The sequence below is a fragment of the Zonotrichia albicollis genome, chromosome 36 (assembly GCF_047830755.1).
Source record: "Zonotrichia albicollis isolate bZonAlb1 chromosome 36, bZonAlb1.hap1, whole genome shotgun sequence".
Taxonomy (NCBI): Eukaryota; Metazoa; Chordata; class Aves; order Passeriformes; family Passerellidae; genus Zonotrichia; species Zonotrichia albicollis.
Genome location: NC_133854.1, coordinates 2,902,718 through 2,911,426, shown reverse-complemented (window position 1 = coordinate 2,911,426; position 8,709 = coordinate 2,902,718).

The following is an 8,709-nucleotide window of genomic DNA, read 5'->3' as shown; positions in this document are numbered from 1 at the left end:
TTCTGGTCTGTTTTCAGAGTGCCACCTTCTCAGCTGACTGTGTTTGTGCCCTCCTTTCTCGCCTGTCTCTCTTTGCCTGCTCTGTATCTCTCTCAGTGTCTCCCTTGACCCAGGGCGGCTCACACCAAAGACTGTGCCCGGATTTAATTCCCAATTCAGGAGCTACAACAACCATGGGGGAAGTTAGGAAGGTTCGCAGTGAAATGCCACTGTAAGATCTTGCTCCACTTGGCTTTTGGCTCCTTCTTGACAGCTTTGCCCTCAAGGGCAGGAACATCTTTTCATAGCTGAGAACTGGAATTCCAGACCCTGGCAGTGTGTGTCGTGGATCCCAGAGGGGCATTCCCGAGGCTCCCAGGGTGCTGCTCCTGCCGTGCCTCCCAAGGAGTTTCTCTCCCAAGGGGAGAAGATCCAGCAGCTCTGTGGGCTCCCAGAGCACACAGCAAAGGTGGCGTGGATGGACATTTTCCAGCACCTTCCCCGCTGGAAGCAGAGGGAGGGAGGAAATAGAAGTGAGTCCTGGAAGGACTGGGATGGGTAGGGACCCTGTCCATGGATTAAGACCCCGCGAGTGAGAGACGCCTCTGCCCCAGTGAAGGCGCGAATGAGAGCGTGGGAAAGCAACCGACGATTATTGAACGTGGACTGAACGGAACAAGAAATGGGGAGGAGAAAGGGAGAGAAAGAAATCGGGAAGAGGTCTCAGAGAACAGAAAGAAACAGGAAAAGGCTCCCGCCTGGATTCCGCAGCTCCCAGGAACACCCGCAGGGCGTAGCGCCTTTTACAATTCCAGCCAATCACAGGACGCGGTAAACAATTTCCAGCCAACCAGAGCTTTTCTCTCCGATGACTCCCCGGTTGCCAGGCGGGCCCGCAGAGCCCAGCGGCCCCGCAGCGGAATTTGGGGCTCGGGCCGGGGGGACGGATCCGCCCCGGGGGGGTCCCCGAGCCCCCTGCCCAGCCCTGGGGCCGATCGGGGGCTCCCCCATCCAGCAGCCGGTGCTGCGGGGCCGCGGGGCAGAGCGGTGGGAAAGGGGGGTCCGGGCTGGCAGCGGAGGAAATGCGGGAGGAAGAGGAGGGAGAGGAGGAGCAGGAGCGGGAGCGGGAGAATCGCGGCGCTCGCAGCGTCCGCACTCTGAGCCTGCAGCACCCCCTGCCCCGGGAGCATCGCCCCCAGCCCCGAGCCGCAGGGGAGGGCGGAGGCCGAGCTCGCCCCGGCTCCAGCCAGGGGTCTCCAGGAGGATTTTTTGGAGAGTGTTCGGAGCCGGCAGATCCAAGACTCGAGTCCCGGATATCTCCAGGCTCCCTAAGAGGAGTTTTTTCGGGGGGAGAGGAGCCGCGATCGCCCCTCGGGAGGGTCCCGGGGGCTCCACGTGGGGATGGCCCGGTACCGACGGGGCGGGACATTGGTTTTGGAGATCCCCGTGAGAGCCGGGGCTGTGGAACGGGGCACCCCGGGGCGGGGAGACGGGAAGGGGCGATACGGGAGCTGGGGCACCCCCGGCAGCCCGGAGATGAGGCGGGGACGAGACCTCCTGACCGTGACAGGGGTGTCATGGGTGACTTCATCATGCTCGTACTCCCATCGCTCTGTTTAGTCCAGAAATGAGTTCTGCACCTTTAAGGCTCGTTCTGAGAGCGAAGAGGAGGAGGAAGAAGCCGCAGTTTGTTTTCAGAAACTGCGCTCACTCCTCTACATTCCAGGTGTTGGATGGACAGAGAGCAGGACAGAGCTCTCCTTTGCTTTTAGTTAGTTTTTAGCTCGCTGAGGCAGAGAAGTTCCCTGGACTGTGGTTTTTCTTTTTCTTTGGAGCTGTTTAAACCTGCTCTGCACTGAACAACCAGCACACCAATGGCAGCTCCTCCCTGAAGCCCACTAGGAGGGGCCTAGGCTGAGGCTTTTCCAGCGCTGGATGGACTGATAAGAGACTGATAATAGAATGATAAGAGACTGAAAGAGACTGATAAGAGACTGAGAATACACTGAGAAGACACTGATAAGACACTGAGTGCACAGAGCTACAACCCAAGGAGGGACTTTCAGAGTTTGTCATCTATTTTGGTGCAGCAGGAGGTTTTATTGCTTAATATTGTTGAATTTTTGTGCTGGTAAATGCTTTGCCTGTAAAATAACAGGATTTTTCAACTTTTCTCTAAGGAAATATTTTCCCAAACTGGATGAGGGTGGAGCTGCTGAATTGGCATTCTAGAGGTAATTCCTTTTGGAGATTTTCATCCAAATTTGCCCTAAATCAGAACAGGGTGGTGGAAAGAAGGGGGAACCCCAAGTGGCTGGACTGAGGGGAGGCTGGAGAGGGGGACCTTGGGACCCCCGAACCTCCCAGAATACAAAAGCAGGACCCTGGAGAGGGGGGATCCCCAGGACCAATGGGATCCCCACCAGCCCTGAGATGGGGGACCAACCATAACCCAAGAGGAATGAGACTGGAAATGGGAAACTCCTGATGGGTTTTTTTAATTCAGTCTTATTTTTGGACATCAGGTGACTTCTAGAAATGGACTTGGGTGGGAGGAATCCCCAACCCAAGGCATTCACAGCTTGGTTTTCCGCAAACAAGGATTTTCCCCAAACCTTCCCACCGTAACATCCCCCCTGTCCCGTTCTGGGTGAGCTGAATCCCAAACCTGACACTGATCCTGGTCTCAGTCTCACTCCACGTATAGACACACTCACAGTTCTGTATTTAATCCCATCCCAGTGCCAGACTTTTCTAGCCCTAGACCCAATCCCAACCCCAGCCCTAAAACCAATCCCATGTCCAGGCTGAACCCCAATCCCAGCTCTAATCCAAACCTCAGCCCTGACTCCAATCCCAGCCCCAATTCCAGCCCCTTCCTAAATCCTCAGCCACAAACCAAATCCCAGGTTCAGCCCTTCTGGGGGTTTGGGGGTGTCTCTGTCCCTGTGACCCCGATGATGTTTGGGTGGGGTCACAGCAGGGCTGAGAGGGACAGAAACCTCCCCAGGGGGTGAGAAGGTGGGAGAGCCCCCCAGCCCCGAGCAGCCTCAGCGGTGAGAGGGACACAGAGCCCCTGGTCCCCAGCCCTGCACAGGCATTGCCTGAGGCCAGAGGGATGGAGACCCCCCGAGCATCCCCCAGGGTGAGGGGACAGAGACCCCCAAGCATCCCCTGGGCTGAGAGGGACAGAGACTGCCCTGAGCACCCCCTGGCACAGGGGTGAGATGGAGGGAAACCCCCCAGGCATTCTCTGGGGTGAGAAGGATGGAGACCCCCTGGGGAATGGCCTGGGGTGACAGGGACAGGGACAACCCCCCCAAACCCCTGCCAAGCATCCCCTAGGGCGAGAGGCACAGACACCCCTCGAGCATCCCCTGGGCACTGGACAAAATAATTTGGCAGAAATCAAACTTGACTCTGCATAAATCACTTTGATGAATATTTGTATTTCCCACAAGTCAGATGTGATGAAAATGCAAACAAATCCCAAACATTAATAAACTAACAGTACACGCAATTTTGTGGCAATTCCAAGTTCCTGGTTCCTTCACAGTTCCAGCTCAGCTGCTACCACATTCTGATAAAAGTGTAAATTCAGCCCAATACAAATATCATTAAAAGGAAAGTAAACTCTTTGTAGCTGTCACAAAGGCGACAGGGATGAGGAGAAAAATTATTCTTACATTTTGCAAAGCACTCAAGCCTGGGAATTCAGGAGTTATTTGGGAATTTAGCTATTTGAGCTGAGCTTCATGTAGGACTTTTAGCAGCCTTGTGTTCCTCACCATGGGGTGAATGAACCTTGTCAGTCTCGCTGGTATCATTTGCTCCCTTTCCTCCTGTGATTTTAAAAAACATTTCAAGGAAGGATGTTGCAGACATTTTTTCATAAAATGCAGTCTTTTAGAATTTGTCCTTCCTGGGAAGCTGGGGCCCCAGAAGAAAAATGCAAACAATAATTATCTGCTGATGTGGAATGTAAGAGGAGCATCTGTGATTGGTCTTCTGTGAGTGTTTGGATTTGCTGACCACTCACGGGAGAGCTGGTCCTTGCTTTCTGCTGGACACAGAACTTTGTTATTCATTCTTTTCTTTCTATTCTTAGCTTAGCAAGTCTCTGCAACTTTTCTCTTTATTCCTTTTAGTATAGTTATAATGTATTATATACCATATATCATAAAATCCAGCCTTCTGATCATGAACCAAGATTCTCGTCCACTTCTCTCACCATGAAGACCTTCATCAGGTCGCTGTAATAGAAGGACAACAAAATATTTTCTTTACACTCCAGGCCCACAAAGGCGATTTACCTCATCGGTTCTCCCATAAGTCACTCAGAGGAAGCTGCAGCCCAGTTTCAAAGAGTTCCTCCAGAGAGAACCACAACCTCCTCAGAGGAGGGAACCATGCTGTTGTCAAAGGCACTTGGGGTCAGAGAACAGTGCCTAAACTCACTGTGCCAAAATAATTTTACAGTCTGGTGAGTCTGGTTAAGAAAAGTGTTAGAGAGATTCCTCTGCCCCAGTTAAGGTGATAATGAGACCAAACCCAAAATGAATTTTATTGAACAGTAAATGGGATAGAAAAGGGGGGACAGGAAGGGAATGACAGGAAAAAGAGCCCTCCCCTGGGGCCGGTAAGTGTGACATTGTCTCGTGTGTGTGTGTGCCCTTCCCAGGGTGGGGGTTTTACAGCTGAGCCAGTTTGGGTAAGGGGGGTGGTGTTCACCCCCTGAGCAGGGATTACCCCACTGTTTCAGGCTGCCATGCAAGATGTAACCAAATGCATGTTTTCAATCCCCACCTTCAGCAACTGTTATAAACAGGTGGGGCAGTGCTCTTTATCTCTTCCATGACTCAGCCCTGATAACGCCCTGCAGGGGAGATATCTTCTGCTAATGGGCCATTGAGTGTCACTGCAGGACTGATAAAATTCCATCCTCCCATTGTGGGAGGCTCCGCCCAGGGGGAGGATCCAAGCATTCCTACCTGGATATAAGCTGACACTTTGCTACACCAGGAGCAGCTTGCCTACTGGATTGCCAGAGGACAAGAGCTCCAAAACCACCACTGGACCTCCAGAGGAAGACCAGACCCTTCTACAGGATCACTGCTTCGACAGAATCACCTTCATCACTCCAACAGGACTGCAACCACCATTTACTGGGACTGCTGCCACCACCCTGACCAACAGGGTGTCAGGTTATATCCTGACTCTGTCAGTTTAAGGCAGTGTTTCTGTATCATTGACTTGATCTTAGTTTTCTTTTAAATTGTAACTCTGGTTTAGACCTCCCCAGGTTTGCCTTCAAACCAGTACAAAAGACAATGTGCGCACCCTTTGTTTTCTTCTCAGAACAGGATTTCCCATTCCCAGACTTTGATTGGATGGAGAAGGAGGCTGTGATGAAGAGGAAGGAGCCCCAGGACACCCAGATAGGTGAGGAAGAAATCAGTGCCCCTTTCCCCCTCTCTCCTGCTCTATCTCCCAGCCCAGCACAGCCCCTGGCTGCAGGACAACCCTGCTGCCAACCCCGTCCTGCCAGGGATGTACTGGAGGGATCTCCTTCCCCTTCCCTCTGGCATGGAGGCAAATCCCATCCTGTCCTTGTCCTTCCTTCCTCAGGGAAGGAACTGAGGATGGAGACCAGGGAGGAAAATTCTGCATGGCTGAACCTCGTGAAAGAGGCCATTTTGAGTGATTCTAGCGCTCAACAGGAATCCAACAGGGAAGAAAAACCTCAGACATCCCCCATGAGGAGGGGCTCCAAACCCATCCCAGGGTGCCCTGAGGAAGAAAGAGCCACCCTGAGCCAGGAAGGTGGGCAGAGCTTCAGCCAGAGTTCAGAGCTGGTGGTCCATGAGCAGCTTCATGATGGGAAAAAGCCCCACAAGTGCTTTCAGTGTGGGAAGAGCTTCAGGCAGAGACACCACCTGATCAGCCACCAGATGATCCACACCGGGGAATGGCCCTATGAGTGTGGGGAGTGTGGGAAGGGCTTCAGCTACAGATCCGCCCTTGTGACCCACCAACGCATTCACACTGGAGAGAGGCCCTACGAGTGTCCCCAGTGTCAGAAGAGGTTTCAGACCAGCTCCAGTCTCCTCCAGCACCAGCGGATTCACATTGAGGAGAGGCCCTTCCTCTGCCCTGACTGTGGGAAGAGCTTCACGCACAACTCCAAGCTCATCAAGCACCGGCGCATCCACACCGGAGAGAGGCCTTACGAGTGTCCCCAGTGTCAGAAGAGGTTTCAGACCAGCTCCCATCTCCTCCAGCACCAGCGGATTCACACTGGGGAGAGGCCCTTCAGCTGCCCTGAGTGCGGGAAGGGCTTCAAGCACAACTCCTCCCTCATCATCCACTGGCGCATCCACACTGGGGAGAGGCCCTACGAGTGTCCCCAGTGTGGGAAAAGCTTCACCAGCAGCTCTCACTTGACCAGACACCAACGGAGCCACTGGTAAGGGAAGCCATGCAAATGCCACAAATGCAGGAACAGCTTCATGCACCACTCCAGCTTTATCCCCCATTAGAGGGCTCACATTGGGAAGATCCCTGGTGATCCAGCTTCTCTGTGGTCTATGCTGGGAAGACGCCTGTCTCTTTTCCTGTCCTTGCCAAAAACATGATGTGGGTTGGAAGAACATGAGTCTCTGGCCATGGCCATGTCATTACATTTACTCGCACCTCAGAATATTGCCAGGGGCAGGAAAGGGACTCTGTCTCTCTCTCTCCCTGAGTAGAAGTGTGTCCTTTCCAGGCAGGGGAAATGCATGGCCAGGAGGAGTCTGTTGTTGATATATTAGTTTTCCCTGTAAACAGTTTTTCTAATCCCTTCTGTTATCAATAACATTTCTGTTTCTGTTTGTTCCTTATCTCATTGCTGTTCCCAGTAAATTGTTCCAGCAAATTGTTGATCCCAGCATAGAATCTTTGCCTTTTGTGCTTTCCATGGGAGGTGGGAGGGCAGCAAGGGCAGCGCGGTTTTTGCAAGAGAAAAAAATTGGGGAATCCCATTCCTGCACCCTGGCCCGTGGAAACCGAGCATCCCAGCTGGTCCCAGCCCTGGTGGCCATGGCAACAGCCTTGGGAGCGGGTCCCTGGCTGGGGCTGTGGGAACCTCTTCCCTCTGGTGCCCAGGGACAGGAGTGGAGGGAACGGCTGCAGCTGAGTCGGGGCAGGCTCAGGTTGGATGTCAGGAAAAGGTTTTTGCCCAGAGGCTGCTGAGGCCCTGCCCAGGCTCCCCAGGGAAGGGTCCCAGCTCCAGGGCTCTCTGAGCTGCAGCAGCATTTGGACAGCGCTGCCAGGCCCAGGCTGGCATTGTTGGGGTGTCCTGTGCAGGGCCAGCAGTTGGACTGGAGGATCCTGATGGGTCCCTCCCAGCTCAGCCAATTCTGTGGCTCTGGGATCTCATGAGCTTGGGGATGGGGCTGCCAATGGTTGCCATGGCAACGGGCTGTGGCTGCAAGCCTGAGCTGGTGTCCATGGCAACCACCCCTGGCATGGGGTCTCCATGGATCTGCCAAGGGACTGAGCATAGCAACAGGGGGCTGGTGATGGTTGCCATGTAAACTGACCATAGCAAAAGGGGCTGGTGATGGTTCCCATGGAAACTGACTATAGCAACAGGGACTGGTGATGGTTGCCATTGAAACTGACCATAGCAACAGGGGCTGGTGATTGTTGCCATGGAAACTGACCATAGCAACAGGGGCTGGTGATGGTTGCCATGGAAACTGACCATAGCAACAGGGGGCTTGTGATGGTTGCCTACTTAGGATCAGATTTGTCACAGGCCCTCAGAGGGGTTCCCTGGGGACTTTCCAAGAGTCTCTAGGCTGTTCCAGAGCTGGAATGTCACAGGCACAGACAGGGACTCCATGGAGACCTCCCAGGGCTTTCTGGGGATGGTAAAGAGCCCTGTGGTCAGAGGCAGTCTCAGCCATTCCATGGTGACATCCCAGGGCGCCTTGTGCTGCAAAGGCACCCATCTGTCACAGGCACTCACGGGGGCTCCACGGTGACATCCCAGGAGTCCCCAGGCTGCCAAAGAGCCGGGATGTCCCAGACACTCACAGGGTTTCTTGTCATGGGCAGGTATATTTATATAAATATGTATTCTCTGTTATGGTAATGATTAGACAAAATTGCCTTAAACAGAAATATTTATGCCAGGATGTAAGAGACGCAAAATATATTATACAGAGCACTAGGAAATTACTTCACAGCAACTGTGTTAAGCAAAACCTGTAATTCAGCAGAGATTGACGTTACTCCCCCAGACCAATGACCATGGGCAATTCCCTTTGGCTCAGCCTGGAGCAGTGACCTTGAGGGTGTCCCCACCACTGGGAGGGATCCCCGCACCCCTCAAGAAAGGAAATGTCAGGAGATGCTGCCATTAAAATTTGGGATGGGGCTTTTCCAGTCTGAGGTGCTGCCCTGTCAGTCAGATGTGCCCAGGCTGGGCCAGCTGAGCAGCTCTGCAGAAGCTCTCAGTGGTGTCACATGGTTGTTCCCTTCTCTGGGGATTTTTCCAGCTCTGCCACAGTATCAGCTCCCTCTGAGGATGTTGAACTTTGGGATGGAGGAGTCAGGCCGGTTTCAGCATTATTCACCCCCAAAGCAGTGTGACTCCCCTCCTTCATTTCCCACTGGAGGCTTTGCAAACAGGGCCTTGCTGGAGTTGCTGCAGCCCATTGCAGGCAGAGCCTCCTGCTCCAG